General features: G+C 41.4%; 1 protein-coding gene and 1 non-coding gene across 3 annotated transcripts in view; one reads left to right on the forward strand and one right to left on the reverse strand.

Moving 5' to 3' along the window:
- The window catches only part of KIAA1549L (KIAA1549 like), a 308,458-nt gene that overhangs the window by 280,814 nt on the left and 5,831 nt on the right, over positions 1-21,813 (reverse strand). The window lies entirely within an intron of this gene.
- On the forward strand, positions 5,658-5,729 carry TRNAC-ACA. Its single transcript has one exon. It is a non-coding gene; the product is annotated as a tRNA-Cys (tRNA).

Consider the following 21,813-nt stretch of genomic DNA (forward strand, 5'->3'; position numbering starts at 1 on the left):
AGCAGCTACTGTGAGAGATGAGATGAGCTGAACAAGGACAATGGTGAGACTTCAAGGTCAAGGAGAGCACAGAATATGGCATGCAGTATGGCACCCCACTCCAGTACTCTTGCCTGGAAAATCCCATGGATGGAGGAGCCTGGTGGGCTGCAGTCCATGGGGTCGCTAAGAGTCGGACACAACTGAGCAACTTCACTTTCACTTTTCACTTTCATGCATTGGAGAAGGCAATGGCAACCCACTCCAGTGTTCTTGCCTGGAAAATCCCAGGGACAGTGGAGCCTGATGGGCTGCCATCTATGGGGTCGCACAGAGTCGGACACGACTGAAGCGACTTAGCAGCAGCAGGCACTCAGTAGTTACTGTTGAATAGATGAATGATACAAGAAAACTATTGGAACATTTTTGGCGAGGGGGTTTCCCTGGTGGCTCAGTGAGTAAAGAATCCGCCTGCAATGCAGGAGACCACCTGCAGTGCTGGAGACGTGGGTTCGGTCCCTGGGTCAAGAAAATCCCTTGGAGAAGGAAATTGCAGCCCACTCCAGTATTCTTGCTCGGGAAAGGTCATGGACAGAGACCTGCGGGCTATAGCTCACGGGGCTGCAAAGAGTCAAACATGACTAAGCCACCACTACCATTTGAATATTTTTAACTGAGTATACAGATGCAGGAAATTCTCAATATCCGTTTCAGATCCAGTTGTCTAGGACAAATGTATGTGAATTCCACAAAAAGTAGCTGGAAATATAAACATTCTTTTCAATATTGCTGGCAGGAGAAATGCAGCAGCACCGAGGGTAGGGAAAATGGTAAGTCTCCAAGATAAATCCACAATTCACCAAACTCAAAGGGCAAATGCAGAACCATGTGCCATGGCATCTAAATTTTATTTAGATGTAACCACAGTGTTACTCAGACTTGTGCATTTTTTAAGGGTTCAAACAAGACCAAAATCACAATTGATTTAATCTACCTGTGTGAGTTTTTAAGATTTCTATTAAGTTCTTTAGAATTCTTGCCAGCATACTTGAATTTCAAGCACTGTGGGGGTCAGAACACAATCTAGTCAATGCTCATTATCTCCAATAATAAGAGCCTGGAGATAAATATCATTTAGTGTGTATCTGAAATTGGAAAGGAAGGGCCACAAACCCTCTTTGTGGCAGAGATGGCAGATGTGAAAGGCCTCTGAAAGCATACAGGATGTGCCTATCAACTAAAACTGCTTTATCTCATCCTCAGGATTGGGGTATAGCTCACTGGGCAGAGGAGGAACAAATACTAATATGGTCACAGAGAATACTGAGCAAAGTACCAAAGCACAGACATGGGTTCAGAGGGATAGATCCAACATCATCATGCTCTGTGGTCCTGGGCAAGTTACCTCATCTTTCTCAGCCTCAGCTTCCCCATCTGTAAAATGGGAATAATTACAGTTTACGTCTCATACAATGACCGTGAAGATTAAATGCCACAATAAGCATGTCGGGTACCCAGCACAGCGTCGGGAACACGGTAAGTGCTAACAGTATAAGTGAAAACTATTACTTTCACTGTAACTTACACATCACAGGATTGTTCAGTTAAGATAGTCTCCATTTAAAGGTAATTCAAGTGTGAACATTATAGAGACAATTTTATTCCACAACTCCCACTGTCTATGGTAAGAATATATTTCAGAAGCAAAGCGCCAGCTTCTCTTTTAAAGGTTCTGTTACTCTGTGTGATTCTCTAAGATTTGCTCTGGTAAAAATCAACACTTTGGAAGTTCCCAGAGGACCTCCAGCACCATCCTAGACCATAGGCACTCAGCAACCACTGCTGCAAAGTAGGTGCTGAGATCAACAGCACAGTCCTTGAGGAATGAAAATGGTTAAATTCTTTTAACATTTATTCCTTGCACTACTTATTTCACACCCAGATACTTTACCTTCCATATTCAATTAACTATTTTCATGCAATTGTGTCCTTGTGAATATTCCTTAAAATCTCTCTCGGTACCACTTTGGAAACCTCCCCAAGCACTTGATTATACCTGATTGGTTGATTTCTATTTGTAAATATTTCATATTTGAAAATAGCTTTGGCTCATAAAAGCCAGAAACCAATAAGACTGTCAGAATTATTGTTAAAATATATGGTATCATGTCTAAGTCACAGAAGTTAATTTCCTATTAATATCAAATTCAGAATAGATTATTAAGCATCCTTCTTCAAGACGGCTTGAGAGAGGAGTCAGATGTCAGTTTCCAATCAGTGTGAGTGGGGCTGGCTCTTTTAGCAGCACCAGCTTTATGATGCCGTGAGCCAAAAAGTGAGTCCACAGGCACATAAGTCATAAGAGGAGCTGAGATACCACAGCCCATGGCCAAAACACGGCCACATCCTCCTTGCTTCTTTATCTTTGTCATTCTGAATTCACAAAACCAGGTGAATAAAACCTGGAACCATTTCCAGGGTTTAGGAAGAGATTTTAAAGAATCATAATAAGACCAAGGTGGGCACAGGTGACTCAGAAGAGATCTCATATGACAGCATGCAAAGTCAAAATAAACCCTGGGGTGGGGGAGAACAGATGGCCGGTGGGCAGTGGATGGAGCCAGGGGGATTCGGAACGATGGCCCTCTGAATGGCATTCCTCCATGGGAGATGCCTATTTGTAGGAGGTGATGTCCATTTCACCAGATGGCCAGCTCACCGCCTGGAGTCTCAACCACCAAGTAAGCTTGGTGACTTGAGAGAATTTAGCCTCACCTGAACAGAGAAAACCATCAGAGGTTAAAAAGTGCATCTTCTATACCCTTGGGATGGATGAGAATAGAATACTAGAAAGGTAAAGACATTTGAATTATTTTCTAGCAGTTCTTTGCATGACAAGAAATCAATAATATTTAGAAGAAAATCCCCCCTCCCTGTCTTCTCTCACAAAAAAAAAAAAAAAACACACACACACCTCTTAGGATATTATAAACACTAACTGGAGCTAAAGGAGCTGAAAATTTCTTTTAAAAAGTGACAGGAGACAAAACTGATTAATAAATGTTTAATTCAGACTATAGATAAACAAAAATTGCCCATAATAAGGCAATTAGAGGCCTGATTCTAAAGATGTAGAAACCATGATAGATTGCAGTTACAATTATATTTGTAAAAGGCACGCTCACACAAACACAAAGGGTGAAAGGAAAAACACTAATCCTAAGAAGAGTTGTGTCAGATTGTTGTGATTATGGGTGACTTTTTCTTCTTCCCCTCCCTCGGCTATGATTGGAAGAAGAATGAACGATAAAGGCAAGCAGTGCAGAGTGTTATCCACAGCCACGGACTAGTTCTTTGTTTCTTTGTTTTGACCTTCCAATCCATCCCCTACCAATTTGTGGTTCTCCAGCTTAAGCCATCTGGGTCTCACCATATTGGTTCAATTTCACTCAAACTGGCCTACTTCCTGTTTTATGGCACAAGTCCCCTGGATGTCCCAACGGTGTCAGATTGCTATAAAAGTCTCCATACTTTTAGTGCCTGTACATATCTTGCCACAGACTGGTGAAAAGCAATGTGGACCAATAACACAGGTGCAGAGAGGATGCAGGCCTGGCAGTTACTAATGAACAACACACCACCCTATTGGAACTTTGAATGTTCCAACCAGATAAAAATCTATATGGCTGAGGCATTAACAGAGAGACTTTGTGAGTGATTTCTCCTCCTTTCCAAATTTTCCTTTCTTGTTTTAAGATTGCCTTTCAATATATTTTTTTAAATAGGAGGGAAATGTTTTTTAACTTTTAAAGAAATCATGATGAAATTTAGGAAAAGGGAGAAGACCTAAAACAAATGTTAATTCATTATTTGAAGTTTTCTAAAGAAAAAAGAAAGTGCGTAATACTGATATGTTAAAGAGAGCAAAAGAATGGGTGCATTTAACTGAGTCACCTTCGTCCACTCTCACACACCTGAGGGGCCCAGTGGGACGATGAATCAGCAAAACTCCTCCTTGCAACATTCATTCAAGGCCCTCCATAAGATTAACCCATCTCAGATACTCCACCACATTAATTCTCTCACATTAATCTTCTCTTCTCACAGCACTTCTGTAAATGTAGTATCTTTTTTTCAACTTTTTATTAGGTTGGTGCAAACATAATTGCAATTTCAGACTGTGAATTTTAAATCATTATAACTTGGCTCAAATACATCTTTATTAATCAAAATAGGAACATTACAAATCAATACTTTTTTGCCAATGAGAAATAAGCTTGTTTATTCCTGTAGTGGAAAAATCCATGCTTCTGGATTTGATGAACTCTTGGAAAGCATCTTCTGCCTTCTGATGGTTGTGGAAGCATTTTCCCTGCAAAAAGCTGTTGAAATGCTTGAAGAAGCGGTAGTTGGTTAGCGAGAGGTCAGGTGAATGTGGCGGATGAGGCAAAACTTTTTAGCCCAATTCATTCAGCTTTTGAAGCGTTGGGTTTGTGTGGCGTGCAGCTGGGTGTTGCCATGGAGAACTGGGCCCTTTCTGTTGACCTTTCAGTGCACTACATCAATTTGCTGGGCATACTTCTCAGATGTAACGGTGTTGCTGGGATTCAGAAAGCTGTAGTGGATTAGACAGGCAGCAGACCACCAAGCAGTGACCATGACCTCTTTTTTGGTGCAAGTTTGGCTTTGGGAGGTGCTTTGGAGCTTCTTCTCAGTCCAACCACTGAGCTGGTTGCCTCCGGTTGTCATATAAAATCTACCTTTCTTCACACATCACATCCAATCAAGAAATATGTCATTGTTGCATAGAATAAGAACAGATGACACTCCAGAATAACAATTTTTTAATTTTCAGTCAGCTCATAAGACATCCACTTATCAAGGTTTTTCACCTTTCCAATTCGCTTCAGATGCCAAATGACCATATTGAATGATCAACGCTGAGTTCTTCAGCAACTTCTCATGTAGTTGTAAAAGGATCAGCTTCAGTGATTGCTCTCAATTAGTCAATGTCAACTTCCAATGGCCAGCCACTGCAATCCTCATCTTCAAGACTTTCATCTCCTTTGCAAAACTTCTTGAACCACCACTGCACTGTATGTTCGTTAGCAGTTCCTGGGCCAAATGCGTTGTTGATGTTGCAAGTTGTCTCCACTGCTTTACAACCCATTTTGAATTTGAATTTTAAAAAAATTGCTTGAATTTGCTTTTTGTCTAACATCATTTCTCTAGTCTAAAATAAATATAAAATAAACAGCAAGTAATGTCATTAGGAAAAAATCATAAAGCAAGAAATGTACATTAAAATGATGTATAACATAAACACATTTATTTAAGAGTGTATTCCAATATCAAACAGCAAAGCTCAACAATGCAAAACTGCAATTACTTTTGCACCAACCTAATATATTAGAGTACGGTTGATTAACCATGTTGTGTCAGCTTCAGCTGTACAACAAACTGATTCGGTTATACATATACATGCATCTACTTTTTTCCAATTCTTTCCACAATAGGTTGTTATGGAATATTGAGCAGAGTTCCCTGTGCTACACACTGCTATATTTGAAATAGATAACCAACAAGGACCTACTGTAAACACAGTATCTTAACAATCTATTTCTTTTGGTTACGTGTTTATACATCTCTGTTTATTTCATCCTTCCATTCTCTCGACTTCCCTGGTGGCTCAGATGGTAAAGCGTCTGCCTACAATGCGGGAGACCCAGGTTCGATTCCTGGGTTGGGAAGATCCTCTGGAGAAGGAAATGGTAACCCACTCCAGTACTTTTTGCCTGGAAAATCCCATGGACAGAGGAGCCTGGTAGGCTACAGTTCATGGGGTCACAAAGAGTCGGACACGACTGAGTAACCTCACTTACACATCTCTGTTTATTTCATCCTTCCATCTTCTTATGGATAGTTTTCTGACAAAAGACTAGAGTCTGGGGAAACAGAGACTTGAAGCTAAGCTGCTGGACCACTGGCAGCTCCCTTCAATGAGTGGAATGGTGGGTTTCTAATGCCCTGATGGTCACAGGATAGGGTATTTTTCACACAAGGGTAGTTACACCTCCTGCTGCCCAGAATGCTGGGTTACCACCTTCAATTGCTCTAGCTGAGGTCTTCAGCCTGTATAGTCCCATAGTAACTAGCAAAGATGCAGTGCCAGGGGTCATAAGATATAGAAAAAGTATTATATTCCTATGGAAAAAGAAAAAATACAATCACTTCCTTCCAGGTAGCCTCAAACCTGCTGCTGCTGCTAAGTCCGACTCTGTGTGACCCCATAGACGGCAGCCCATCAGGCTCCCCCGTCCCTGGGATTCTCCAGGCAAGAACACTGGAGTGGGTTGCCATTTCCTTCTCCAGTGCATGAAAGTGAAAAGTGAAAGTGAAGTTGCTTAGTCTTGTCCGACTCTTAGCGACCCCATGGACTGCAGCCCACCAGGCTCCTCCATCCATGGGATTCTCCAGGCAAGAGTACTGGAGTGGGTTGCCACTGCCTTCTCCAAACACACATATGCTACTTCTACCCATTTCCCTTGTTTTCTACAGAACCAGTCTAATTGTAAAACAGAATTATACTTAAGAGACCCTCCAACTAGCCACCGTTTGCCATCCTCCAATGGATACCGTGGCCATGCAGTATCACATAGGAAGACCAGGTATGTCTTCTTTAACTGGGATCAAATCTATCCCAGTTTTTCAGGATACAGTTCAAAGGAGTGAGGCTGGAATTGTTAGCTCCCATCTGTAAGAGAGAAAATAGCGACCAGAGCCATCTTTCTACCGGAGGCATCCCTCCCTGCTCTAGATGGGGGTGTGGACAGACTTCACACCAAAGCAGCCATCTTTCTACCAGAGGCATCCCTCCTTGCTCTAGATGGGGGTGTGGACAGACTTTACACCAAAGCTTTCCTTCCCTGGTCAGACTTAGTCTGTCCCTTACCGATGCAGGCGACCTACTCGTCCCTCCCGGTTCTACCACCGAGATGGGATGGGGATGCACCAGGGGTAGACCTGATGGCATCCCTGACTGACGCCCAGCTCTTCACCATTACCTCTGATGCCACCCAGGGTGCAATCAGAGTAACCTTCCAGAATGCCTCCCAGGCTAAACCGCCGGGGGAAACGTTTGTCACCTGAGTGCCTGTGCACGACTAAACATTCATCACCTGAGTGCCTGTGCACGACCCTGAGTATATTCCTGACCACAATAAGACCGATACGAACATAAAACTGAGATGTTTCTTCTAAGCGTCACCACACCAGAATGAGTCTACTCTGGTCCACTAAGAGCCAGCGCTACCAAAGGAAAAAAATCCCATTGCAGTTTCAATCCGAGTAACCTTTAACCTCAGAGATGCTCTTGTAGCTGGAGCTCCATCTAGCTTCCAAACTTTCGATTCCTACCAAGGCTAGGAGCTTCCTGACTACCAATCCAAGTTTGGGACCTAAGTCATAGTACACAGTAACAGCATAGATCACAAGTCCCTTGAAAGTCTATGATCCAACAGATTAGGTTTGTCCTTCTAATAGGCTACCTGCCCTCAAAGAAATGAGTCACAACAATAACAACAAAAAATTACTTTAAAGGTGCCACAATCAAAAACTCAAACCATAAGAAAACTATCAGAGCTTCTGGCCTCCATGCTGTATTCTGCTAAAAGACATCAGGATGACTTTGAAAACCACACAAACTTTTTTGACAAACAAAAGACAGTTGATGACTATCCATCTGAAGTACAAATGAGTACAATATAATCAGAATTTGTTTTACACACAGGAAGGAAAAATCTCACTTTAAGGAGCAACCATCTGTCTTCCAAAACTACAGAGGTTGAAAATAGCTGATTTTTTTTTTTTTTACCCTAGCAGTGAGCCAATAAGAAAATACATTGAATTTCCTCATCAGTATATAGATGAAAGGGAGCTCCAATATTTTCAGAAAAATATGGAAAGTGGGAGACAAGAGAAGAAGAAATTTAGACATTTACTCTTCTTTCTAATCTTATGGCCACCATCCATGTCCAAATCTTAGCACCTTTTTTCTGAGACAATGCCCAGCCTACCACCAGAAGTACATGATAAACACTAAGTAAACAGTGGCTATTATCATTGCCCAGGACAGAAGGGGAATTCATTCATCTAATCAAAAAAGATTTGTTTTTTGTTTGTTTTGTTTGCAAAGGGGTATATTTTTTATTATCAAAAAACTTATATACCATTAATCTATAAGGATATAGCATAGTCTGTTTATCGATTTACATGATGAAGGACATGTGGGTTGCTAACTTTGAGTGATTATGAATAACGCTGTTATAAATATTAATATTTTTACATGAACATAAGTTTTCATTTATTTCATTATTATTAGGATAAATGCCTGGGAGTGGAATTGCTGAGTAACAGAGCAAATGTATATTTAACTTGAAAAGAAATCATTTCTTAGATGGCTATACACATCTCATTCTGATCAGCAATATACGAGTTCGACTGCTCCAAATCCTCAACAGCAATTGGCACTGGTAATTTAAAATTTTTACAAAATATTACTCATTATTTTAGTATGAAGTGGTATCTTGTGGTAATAATTTACATTTCCCTAATGACTAATGATGTTGAGCATCTCTTCATGTACTTACTTTTAATTTATTCTTTGGTGAAGAATATTCAAGCCTTCCCAGGTAGCTTGGCAGTAAGGAATTTGCCTGCCAATTCAGGAGACTCAGGAGACACGGTTCGATCCCTGGGTCAGGAAGACTCTCTGAAGAAGGAAATGGCAACCCACTCCAGTATTCTTGCCTGGAAAATCCCATCAACAGAGGAGCCTGGCAGGCTACAATCCGTGGGGTTGCACAGAGTCGGACACGACTGAGCAACTCAGCACACACGCACATTCAGGTCTTTTACCCATTTTATGTTTATTGATTTCCTTATTGAATTTTGAGAATTCTGTACATAAGCTCAACAAAAGCTTACTGAACACCTACTGTATACCAGGCACTGAGTACACAGCAGTGACCAAAACAGATTAAGCCCCCGTCCTGCTGGAACTGATGTTACAGTGATTTGAACCCAGGTTTCCTCATCTCCAAATCCCATAGCTGTTATATCAGTTTTAAGCACACTCAAATGCCTAAAGAGGCCATGCAGGTAAAATGAATGTGTTGGATCAGATTACTGGCTGGCTGTTCATCAACCCTGTTCTCTTTTCTTCTGGGTTCATCCCATGTTTCCCAGCTTCTTTCTGCAGGCAGACACAGCCAAGCTACCGAGCCCTAATCCATGGAAAGTGGGCAGGATGGTGCACAGCCCTTCCAGATCTGTTCCCCGCTCTCTTTCCGCTTCTATCTGCTGAACGCAGATAAGCACAGCTGCTTTGGAAGCCACAGATTGACTGTGGAGAGACTACAAAGACAGGACCCTGGGTCCTTGAAATCACCACATGGTAGCGAGCTCCCAGGCAGTTAGGAGCACTGGTTGGTCTCTATGTGAGTGAGAAATAAAATTCCAGGGCTTTAAGCCATTATAGACTTGGAGGTTAGGTTGTCACCACAGTAAATCCATCTCAGCCAAGACGCGACTGAAGTGGGATGGGTAGGGGTTGTGACAGATGGCCCCTCCCCGCCTAAAGGAGCTGCCACTGCTCAACCTTAGCCAGTTGTTGCCACACGAGAATACTGGACCAGTCTTCCCTGATCATTGCCGTCCTCACTCACCAAGCCTCCCCCAGCACCCTGCGCTCCCCCGTCAGCTCTCACCTCTGCTGGTAATGGCATACTCATTCCTGTGATGAGCTAATTAACGTCTCTCTCCACGTCTTTCTCCTCCCCTCCTGTTCTCCCCGCACCCAGCTCTGTGCCTGCCACATACCTCAATAAATACTGCCTTGAATTAATAACACAAGGAAAAGTCAATCTGAAAACAATCAGTTCAGCAGCTCAGTCGTGTCCGACTCTTTGCGACCCCATGAATTGCAGCACGCCAGGCCTCCCTGTCCATCACCAACTCCCGGACTTCACTCAGACTCACGTCCATCGAGTCCGTGATGCCATCCAGCCATCTCATCCTCTGTTGTCCCCTTCTCCTGCTGCCCCCAATCCCTCCCAGAATCAGAGTCTTTTCCAATGAGTCAACTCTTCGCATGAGGTGGCCAAAGTACTGGAGTTTCAGCTTAGCATCAGTCCGTCCAAAGAAATCCCAGGGCTGATCTCCTTCAGAATGGTTGGTTGGATAGGTAACATTATTTAAGACTGCATGATATAGAAACTAAAGTCAAAGTGAAAGTCACTCAGTCCTGTCCAACTCTTTGTGACCCCATAGACTATACAGTCCATGGAATTCTCCAGGCCAGAATACTGGGGTGGGTAGCCTTTCCCTTCTCCAGGGGATCTTCCCAACTCAGGGATCAAACCCAGGTCTCCCACACTGCAGGTGGATTCTTTACCAGCCGAGCCACCGGGGAAGCAAAAAAATCAAATCATGATGCCTGGAGAGGGGCAAGAGGGGATATGCTTCCTAAGGTGATGATCATGTTCTATGTCTTGACAAGGATTTAGGTTACACAGATGTGTGCATGTGTCAAGACTTGGGATTTCTGTATTTCTCTGTAGGTAAAGTTTACCTCAAAAAAAAACCCCATAAACATGAACTCTAATCTGGTATGCACGCTGAAACATTTAGGGCTGAACTGTACTAATGTCTGCAACTTACTTTGAACACATCAAGAAATAAGATGAAGTGATAGAGGGACTGATAGAACAAACACATATATATGATAAAGGATATATAGCAAAATGTTCATAGTACCGTCTAAGTGGTAGGTACATGGCTGTTCACTGTACAGTACTTTCAACTCTTTTGTATGCTTGCAAATTTAATAAAATGGGGCAGGGCAGGAGGTGGGGGGGAAGTCTGCAGAGTAAAGCTAAAAATATATTGACATTGTAGTCAAATCTGGTTTTAAATCCCATTCCCAAAACTTCCAAGCAACAGTGCCCTTAGGCAAGTCAGGTTCATAAATGTCTTCTCAGTCTTTAGTTTCCTGAAAGCAAAATGGACAGGAACTATCTCTTAGTGTCACTGTAGGGTTCAATTCTACAAAACTCTTTTGATCTAGCGACTAACAAGTAATAGCTGTTTCATAAATGTTTGTCCTCTTATTCAGAAGTCAACATACCCACAAACTAGGGCAAACCTCCAATGAGACATAAAAGAAGTGAGATTTGTAAAATTTCTCCCTTGCTACATCCCCAGGGAAATTAAAATAAATTAATTGTACTATTTTTATAGGTAAAGATGCTGACCTTCCATCAATCAGTAGGACACTTAGAACTCCATGTCTGAGGAGAGATCTACGCTGTCCACACCCCATCACTCGTTTCCCAAGGGTCACCACCATCCTTTGTGAAAGCCGGTTAGGGTTAACAACAAAGCCGCATCAGGCAGAAGGATGGAGGAATTGTAAGTAAGGCACCGAAGCCAAGGCTCCCAACCCCCTCTCCAGATGTGCAAGGGCGGGCCCTGAAATCATGATGGCGTTTGACATGCTCTCAGAGGTTGTAGTCACCAGACGGTCTTGGCTTTTAGCATAATTACATGACCTGAGAAATGGCCTTTTGGTCATAAATAAAAGCCTCCAATCAAAACTAATAGTGTGTGTGCGGCAGAAAGACATCTAAGAGGCCACTGCATGGACCCAGCATCTCTGGGTTAGGAAGGTGGAAGAAAGGAGTTCCTTAATGACAGCAGCAAAGGAGGGGGAAGTGCTGACTGTGAGAAGCAAGGAAAAACTATCCCCTTGGGACTTCCTTGGTGGTCCAGCGGTTGGGAATCCGCCTGCCAATGCAGGGGACACGGGTTCAATCCCTGGTTCAGCAGAATCCCACATGGTGTGGGGCAACTAAGCCTGTGCTCTAGAGCCCACGCTCCAGAGCGAGAAGCCACCACCGTGGAGCCCAAGCACCGCAACTAGGGAGCAATCCCACTCGCTGCAACTAGAGAAAGCACAGGCACAGCAACGAAGACCCAGCACAGCCCGAAAGTAAAACACATTAAAAAAGAAAAAAAAAAAAAAACTAGGCCAATTGCCCCTCCAAGAAAATGAGGTCTGGCATCTTAAAATCAGTGAAAGGGTTAATTACGTGTCACAAGTGAGGTACTACAGGCAAAGGAAGTTGCATTTTATTTTTTTTTTAGAAAGCATTTCCACCTGCCCGTAGGATGGCACAGTTAGGACAAGCTATTTTAGGCTGCGTGAGCCAAATCTAACTTCCACCCTCTCTTCCTTGAACTTTTCTTCCCTTTTACATAATTACAAGCCCACCTACTTGGTTAGGCTAGACTTCAAACTCCTTGGAGACATCCTGAACTAAGCGTGTAAGTGGCCCTGCATCCACTCGGAAGATGGATAGGATCATCTTGGTGCTCAGCCAAACGTGTGCATCTCTTCCCAATTTCACTGTCACATCGGTAGCTTCAAATCAGCCACGGTGACAGTATTTATACCATGGAAATTGGCCAAGTCTATAAATCAGGCTATTGGTTGTCATCATTTTTCACAAAATGAGCACATGAGCTTGTTTTTACTGTGATGAGGGAGGAGACACATTTGGGGAAGTCTGCCCGATCCATACCACCTCATTTAAAACTGCATTCTCCCCGTGGCTATAGCCAAAGGAGGGGTCAGCCTAGGAAGGCATTTTTAAACCATGTGCCCCTTCACCTCTGGCCTCTGCTGATCAGATGAGGGGTCAAATCCTTACTTTTTTGGCCAGACTATGACAGCCTGATGCTCCCTCTTGGGAAATATAGGACTAGGACTGAGACTGGAGGGTGGACACATAAATGGAAAAGTCCTGCCAACTCTGGCTGCAGTGAGCACCACAGCAAGCAAGGCCCCCTTGCTAGAGGAGAACCCAGAAGCTACAGGTAAGCAGAGAAAGCCAGTCTGCAGAAAGAGGCAGATGGACAGACCCAGCCTGCAGGAAAAGACAAACAGGAGGCCCCCTGGTCCATGAGACACAAATCCAGTAACCTCAGCCTTTCAGTGTCAAGAAAGGCACCATAAAAAGTGAACTGAGTGCTACAGAATCAAACTGCCTGGGTTCAAATCCCAGCCTTGACACTTACCTGTGTGACAACTGAATACATTACTGTTAACAACTGCTCTTTGCCTTGGTTCCCACACCTGAAACCTGGGGGTCATAACAGAACCTATGTCACAGGGCTGTTGTGAAAATCAAATGAGTTGATACAGGAGTAAATGCTCAAAAATGTTAGCTATGATTTCTATCAATTAGTTATACTGTCTACGTGGCCCCATTATATTTCATTGCCATTCCAAATCTGTCACATGAGATTTCCCTGTGGCTTGGGGCCCCCTGCTTGAGCTAGTTTTAGTTGAGTAGTAGGTAATCTGTTCCTTGAATCACAAAATAATGTAAAACTCCCAGGACCACTGTGTGACTTTTAGCCAATTACTTTCTCAACCCCCTCCTAGGAGTGATATGAGATTCAAACAAGACCATGAAAACTTCTACAATTGTGAAGTGCTCTACCAAACTCTGAGGACAAGTCTCCCCATAGGGAAAAGTAAATATATCACATTAACCATAACAGTGGGAAAACCCTCATTTCAAATGTCATTATATTGCTGGACTAGAGCAAGAACTCATACTCCATACCACTCGAAAAAAAAGTTTTAGTTTCCCTGGTATTCATCAGGTTGATTCATGTATTCACCCCCAGTATTAATAAGATAATAAGAGGAAACTGCCAAAGATTGCTCTATGGCAGTGATTTTTTAATACACTTCCATCCAGTTTAATTATATTCCAAAAATGCTCATAACCCTGGTCCTCCTATTCTTTTCAAAACAAAGACTCATAATTGATAATGCCATCTGTAGGTGTAGAGATATTTTGGCTCAGCTCTTTTCAATAAGGACTTAGAAGCTGTACTATTCATTTCAACACGTTTTCTTCTCAGGCACATTTTTCTTCAGGCTCCCTTGGTTCACTCTTGACATTTGGTAAATAAAAGACAAGTGACAGAGGAGCAGCATTCATTACCACGGACAGAAGTAGAGGGGTCGGTCTGGGAGCCCTGGTTCCATTCTAGCACTTAATTCCATATTTCGAGTTGAAAGAGTAAAGTGAGAAATATCCTAGGCCTTCCTATTTACCGGCACTGCATAAATACCAAAGTCATTCTGTGTTTCTGACGTCAGGAGGTTTTCTTTCAAGCTAAGAATAGATTTAACATATACAAATCAAAATTAAATTCCCCTCTTGTGGTTAGGATGCATTAGGCAAAGTCTCGTCTGAGTAGACAGATGGCAGGTAGAGCGATGACCTTGGGCTAAAGCTTGAGGCAGCTCCTTGGCCCTATTTACATCTGCATTAGTTGGTTTATAAACAACATTTGTCCCTGTTCTATTTGGTGTTTAAAAGGGCCCGTGATTTTTCTCAAACATGTGTGGAAATATTTTCCAGGGAAGAAGTCAAAGAATAGAGAAAAGAGGAAGAATGGTCTAAGGATGATATTTTAACTCTGTAGGTTTGAATTCAATGGTTTTAAATGTGTTACCTTTTATAATAAAGGCTTTTCTATATTTCAGGGAGAAGTTCAAATTCTCTTATGACACAATTTACTTTTTCATATGGAAAGAGGGCAACAATACAATGGTAAATGAAAAAAGAAAGGTAAATATTACCCTCTTTATATCTTAGAAAAATTACATGAGAATACATATATAAATTTTTGTATGAAAAAAAGACTGGAAGGACCTATTATACTTGCTTAACAACAGAACTCTAGCAAATAGCAACTGAGCCACCCGGGCCTTTTTCATTTTGCTGCATATACTGTGCATTACTTGAATTTAATAAAGTACTGTATGTATTACTTTAACAATTTTTAGAAGCCAATGAAGATTAAAGATAAGCCAACATTTGTCTGGGCTTCAGGTTGGAACCATGACAGAAAACCATGGGAAATCTCTTCCCTTTTTAGAATGAGAGGCCTAGACTGGGCTTGCCACTAATGTGGCAAGAAGGTAAGAGGAAGAGGTAAGAAATGAATTGGTCTAACCCACAAAAACATCTGCTTAGGGCTCATAAACACACAGCAAGGGCAATGAAGGAAGAAGTGAAGATCCTGAGGCTTTTGTTCACAGGTGGGATAACTAAGGCCCCCAAAAGTGACTTGATAAACAGCAAACAATCAGCTAAAGGTGACCCATTTACTGAACTCATTCAACACAATTTCCCCCCACTCAGATCATTCTAGACCTGAAACCAAACCCTGTCCTAATATCTAAGGGTCCACTGGCAGCCCTGAAAATGAGCAAATATACTAGAGATACCTGATCCTTTTTATTTTACTACAGAAATCCTTGAGGGATCTTCTCATTTTTAAGACCATAGGCCTAAAGAGAAAAATAATACTAATTCTACACAAACACTTTGATAAAAGAGAACAGAAAATACTTTCCTACTATTTTATAGAACAGCATTATCCTTATTCCAAAACCAGACAAACATTTCAGGAAAACAAAGCTACAGACCAATATCCTTCAAGAACATAACGCTTTAACAATTCTTAGTGAAAAGATTAGCAAATTAGACCCAACTGGAACAAACATCATGACTAAGCTGGAGTTTATCCCAGGAATGCATGATTGGTTCAATATCTTAAAATCAGACTAAAAAGAAAAACAGACTAAAAAAGAAAAACGTTGTGGTGATTATAAGAGAGAAAAATTTTGACAAAATTTAATATTCATCTATGATAAAAAAAAATTTCATAGCAAACTAGGAATAGAAGTAAGCTTCCTCAACCTGATAAAGGGCCTCTACAAAAAAACAAAAACCAAACTACAGTTAATACCATTGTAGTGAAAGACTGAATGTTTTCCCTCCAAGACTGAGATCAGTGCAAGGATGTCCACTCTTCCCATTCCAATTCAACAATGTACTTGACATTTTAGCAAGCGTAATACAGCAAGAAAAAGAAATAAAAGGCACATAGATTTGATAGAAGGAAATAAGACTATCTATTCATAGATAACATGATTTTGTATTTAGAAAAATCCCAAAGAGTCTGTAAAAAGCTACTAGGACTAAAGTGAGTTTAGAAGGGTCACGTGATATAGATTTTTTTTTTTTTTTTTCTTTTTGGCCATGCTGCACGGTTTGTGGGATCTCAGTTCCCTGACCAGGAACAGAACCTAGGCTCTTGGTAGTGAGAGTGCAGAGTCCTAATCACTGGCCTGCCAAGGAATTCCCACAGGATTAATATTTTAAAATCATATTTCTATATACTAACAAAGAAATTTTAAAATACGATTTACCAAAGCATTAAAAAACATGAAATACCTATACAAAATGCATATGCTGAAAGCTATAACACGCTGATGAAAGAAAGAATACCTAAATAAAAAGAGGGAGACATTCATGGATCAAAAAATTCAATATTGTTGAGATACCAATCTTCTCCAGTTGATCTAGATTCAGTGAAATCCCAATCAAAATTCACACAAACTCTTTTTTATGGAGATTGACAAGAAGATACTAAAATCTATATGGAAAAGCATAAACCCTAGAACATCCAAGAAGATTTTGAAAATGAAGAAAGTTAGACAATCCATACTATCTGATTTCAAGATTTATCACAAAGCTTGAGCCGTAGAACTCAATGAGGGGAAATTTTACCCTGAAGGGGACATTTAGCAATGTCTGAAATGTTCAAAATTCTCTAAGCCAGGCTTCAGCAATATGTGAACCATGAACTTCCAGATGTTCAAGCTGGTTTTAGAAAAGGTAGAGGAACCAGAGATCAAATTGCCAACATCTGCTGGATCATGGAAAAAGCAAGAGAGTTCTAGAAAAATATCTATTTCTGCTTTATTGACTATGCCAAAGCCTTTGACTGTGTGGATCACAATAAACTGTGGAAAATTCTGAAAGAGATGGGAATACCAGACCACCTGACCTGCCTCTTGAGAAATCTGTATGCAGGTCAGGAAGCAACAGTTAGAACTGGACATGGTACAACAGACTGGTTCCAAATAGGAAAAGGAGTACGTCAAGGCTGTATATTGTCACCCTGCTTATTTAACTTCTATGCAGAGTACATCATGAGAAATGTTGGGCTGGAGGAAGCACAAGCTGGAATCAAAATTGCCGGAAAAAATGTCAATAACCTCAGATATGCAGATAACACCACCTTTATGGAAGAAAGCAAAGAAGAACTAAAGAGCCTCTTGATGAAAGTGAAAGAGGAGAGTGAAGAAGTTGGCTTAAACCTCAATATTTAGAAAACTAAGATCATGGCATCCAGTGCCATCACTTCATGGCAGATAGATGGGGAAACAGTAGAAACAGTGACAGACTTTATTTTGAGGGGCTCCAAAATCACTGCAGATGGTGACTGCAGCCATGAAATTAAAAGACTTTTACTCCTTAGAAGGAAAGTTATGACCAACCTAGACAGCATATTAAAAAGCAGAGACATTACTTTCTCAACAAATGTCAGTCTCATCAAGGCTATGGTTTTTCCAGTAGTCATGTATGGATGTGAGAGTTGGACTATAAAGAAAGCTGAGCACCAAAGAATTGATGCCTTTGAACTGTGGTGTTGGAGAAGACTCTTGAGAGTCCCTTGGGACTGCAAGGAGATCCAACCAGTCCATCCTAAAGGAGATCAGTCCTAGGTGTTCATTGGAAGGACTGATGTTGAAGCTGAAACTCCAATACTTTGGCCACCTGATGTGAAGAGCTGACTCATTTGAAAAGACCCTGATGCTGGGAAAGATTGAGGGCAGGACGAGAAGGGGATGACAGAGGATGAGATGGTTGGATGGCATCACCGACTCATGGACATGAGTTTGGGGAGACTCCAGGAGTTGGTGATGGACAGGGAGGCCTGGCGTGTTGCGGTTCATGGGGTTGCAAAGAATCAGACACGACTAAGCAACTGAACTGAAGACATTTTGGTTGTCACACTGAGGTGGAGGGTGGGGGTAGTTATCAGAGACCAGAAATGCTGCAAATATCCTACACTGCACAGGACAGTCCCACAGCAAAGAATTATCCAATCCAAAATGTCAATAGTGCCAAGGTTAAGAAACTCTGAGCTACAGAAAGCAAGACAGTGTTGTACTGGAATAAACAGACAAGTACAGATCAGTGGAACAGACTAGAATCCAGAAATAAACCCACAACATATGGTACCAAGGCAATTCAATGGAGCAAGGATAATCTTTTCAATAAATGGTGTTGGAACAATAAAATATCCATATGAATAAAAGATTAACCTCAACTCATTCCTTGTACCATATACAAAAATTAATATGAAACAGACCATAGATTGAAAAGTATAAAACTTCTAGAAGAAATCATGACAGTTTGTAAACTTGGGTAAGGCAAATACTTCTATCCTAGCACACACAAAAAACACAAACCTTAAATTTAAAAGTTGATAAACTGGAACTATTCAAAATTTAAAACTTCTGTTCTTTGGAAAACACTGTTGATAAAATGAAAAGAAAAACCACACAGACTGGAAGAAAGTATTTGCAAAAACCCATATCTGATAAAGGACTTAAAACACACAGTTGATTTTTTAAAATAGGCAAAAGACTTCACCAGGTGCTTCAAAGTAGATATATAAACGGCATGTAAAAGATGTTAAGATATGCAACAATAACATCATTAGTAATTAGAGAAGTTCAAACTAAAATTATCATGCTGCTGCTGCTGCTGCTGCTAACTCGCTTCAGTTGTGTCCGACTCTGTGCGACCTCATAGACGGCAGCCCACCAGGCTCCCCCGTCCCTGGGATTCTCCAGGCAGGAACACTGGAGTGGGTTGCCATTTCCCTCCCCAGTGCATGAAAATGAAAAGTGAAAGTTAAGTCGTTCAGTCGTGTCCGACTCTTCGCGAGCCCATGGACTGCAGCCTACCAGGCTCCTCTGTCTATGGGACTTTCCAGGCAAGAGTACTGGAGTGGGGTGCCATTGCCTTCTCCAAAATTATCATGAGGTGCCACTAAAAAACTATTGGAATAGCTGAAATTTAAATTTTTTAAAAGTTAAAATCGAGTGCTAGTAAAGATGCAGAGACTCAACTAAAACTCACAGAGACAGGAATACAAAATTATACAGTCATTGTGGGAAAAGATTTGGCAATTTCTTATAAGGGTAAATGCATACCTCACACATGGCCAGAAACCTCACTCCTAGGTATTTACCCAAAAGAGTGAAAACTGCCCACACAAAGCCTTTTATGCCCCAAACTGGAAACAACTCAAATGTCTATCAGCTGGTGAATGGATAGCCAACTGTGGTACAGTGAAATATACATGACAATAAAAAGGATAGGACTAGAGGTGCAATGACATATGATTCTCAGGAATATTATATTCAATGAAAGAAGCCAGACACAAAGCACTACATACTGTATGATTCCATTAATATGACTCTCAGTTAAAGGCAAAACCATACATACAGAGAATAGATCTGCCTAACAGGAATGGGGTGTGTGGGGTGGGGAGAAAATCGCCAAGGGACAGGAGGGAATTTTTGGAGAATACAGAAATGGCCTATAACTGGACTGTGGTTGTAGATCCATGAGGGTATGTTTCTTCCAAACCCCACCATGCAGAACGTCTGAAAAGGGTGAATTTGACTGTATGTAAATTACACCTTAGTTAAACTTGACTTTAAAAACGAAGAGTGGTGGCTCATGGGCGTGCTTTCTGTACAGCATGACATTTCAAAACTCTGAACTTGTTGGTGACATTTGAAAACAAGAGTTGAAATAAAGATCCAGCTTTTCTCCAGAAGTCAGAACTCTGGCACCCTGAGCCTCATTGCAGCTGGTCAAAGACAACCTCTTTGAACAAGGCGGGTACTTTCTGTCTTGCCATACCCTTTCTCCTGATCCACTCATAGAGGTACTTTACCCATCTGCCACTCCACCCACTAAGTAAGGGTTTCTTGTCCTGGGCTACAGGGTTGGGGCCAGGTCTGGCTTGGTCTCCCCTTGACCTCCAGTATTTAGGGAAGAGTTTGACATGGCATATGCCTGGTGCTTGATAAATATCATCAAATCAATGTGATTCACATGCCACCATCCCATCAGTGACAATAACTGACATTTCTAATACCCTGGTTGCTAGCTGTTCCTTTGGTCCTGGAATCCCCACAGGGAGCCATCATCCAAGGCAGCCATCCCGTGATCTAGAATAATGTGTCCCTCTGTGTGTTTAGAAATCCCCTGTAATGTGTTGTCAAGCAACGAAAATGTTTTAGGGTCATTCCAACTATTCATTTTTGTCTGGAGAAGAGTGGAGTTGTTGTTTGTTTTAAAAAAAAAAAGAAGAGGAGGAAGAAAAGAAAGAAAACCACAATGCAGGCTGGAAGGTTGATGAAAATGAAAAAGGAAGCATGCACATTCATTGTGAATATTCTCAGATCACATTCTAGTAATTTAAGACTTGCGACAAGTAGGCTTCTGAGAGGTTCTCTTGGAAGGATTTCAGTATCTCAGTTTCTAAAGTGATGTTCGTCTTTAGGAAGAGTATGGAGCAGGGAAGGGACACTTGACTTCCCTTTGATGTCAATATTAAAAGCACAGACTCATTGGTTCTCAATTCTTCTTCTTTACATTGTTGAGATGGGGGAGAAAGGGGAGGCAAGTTTGGGATACTTTACAAGTATCCTTGAAGCACTAATAATTAATACTGAGAGTGAAAAAGTCCAAATATATTTTATTGGATTGTCTAAAAAGTGAAAAAAGTACAAGTATAATGTAATTATATCCTAACTAAACCCTCTTTTGACCCACCTCCCTTATGACTCTGCCTTTCTTTATAGAAAAGACTAAAAGAGTTCTTTTTCACTGTCTTGATTTCCCTTCTTCATTTCCTTTTCTTTACATTTTGTTATTGTTTAATTACTGAGAGAATGTCTATATACTAATGCATCTTTGCAATCATCAATGCTAAACAATTATGTGCACTTAATGAAATGATACTTACCAAAATTTGAAGTTCAGCAAAACCAAAGATATGAAATGTATACTGAATGACTTTTTATTTTTGAGAACTGCCTTGCGGACACAGTGGGGAGAAGGATAGGGTGGGATGAATTGAGAGAGTAGCATTGACACACATAGACTGCCATGTGTGAAAGAGCGAGCTAGTCGGAAGCCACTGTATCCTGTATCACACAGGGAGCTAAGTTCGGTGATCTGCAATGACCTCGAGGTGTGGGATGCGAGGCGGGAGGAAGGTTCAAGAGGGAGGAGATATATGTATACATAGAGTTGATTCACACTGTTGTCGAGCAGAAACTAACACAACGTTGTAAACCAACTGTACTCCAATTCTTCCTTTCTTTCTTGAACCTGTTGCAGTAAGACTTTTGTCCCCTCTGCTCTCAGGGCCAACAAACAGCTACACATCTCCAAGCCCAACATCCATTGCTGTCCCTATTTAGCCACCTTCAGTCTCTCTGGTTGGTCCCCCCTTCTCCCTGAACCCCTAAATGCTGAAGTATCCTAGGGCTCATTGCTGACATCTCCCCCCTTCTCTATACTTTCTTACTTAGTTCCATACTGATGACTCCTGAATATATATCTCTGAACCCAATATCTGCCTGGAATTCTAGACTACTTTGTTCAATGAGCTATTTGTCATCTCCCTTGGATGTTTAATAAACATTTCAAGCTTAACATACCCAAACACAACTCTTTATTTACTATCCCAAACCTAAGCCTCCTGTAACCTTCCTGATCTCAATGGCAACTTCACCCTCTGAGG

The sequence above is a fragment of the Capra hircus genome, chromosome 15, assembly GCF_001704415.2.
Source record: "Capra hircus breed San Clemente chromosome 15, ASM170441v1, whole genome shotgun sequence".
Classification (NCBI taxonomy): Eukaryota; Metazoa; Chordata; class Mammalia; order Artiodactyla; family Bovidae; genus Capra; species Capra hircus.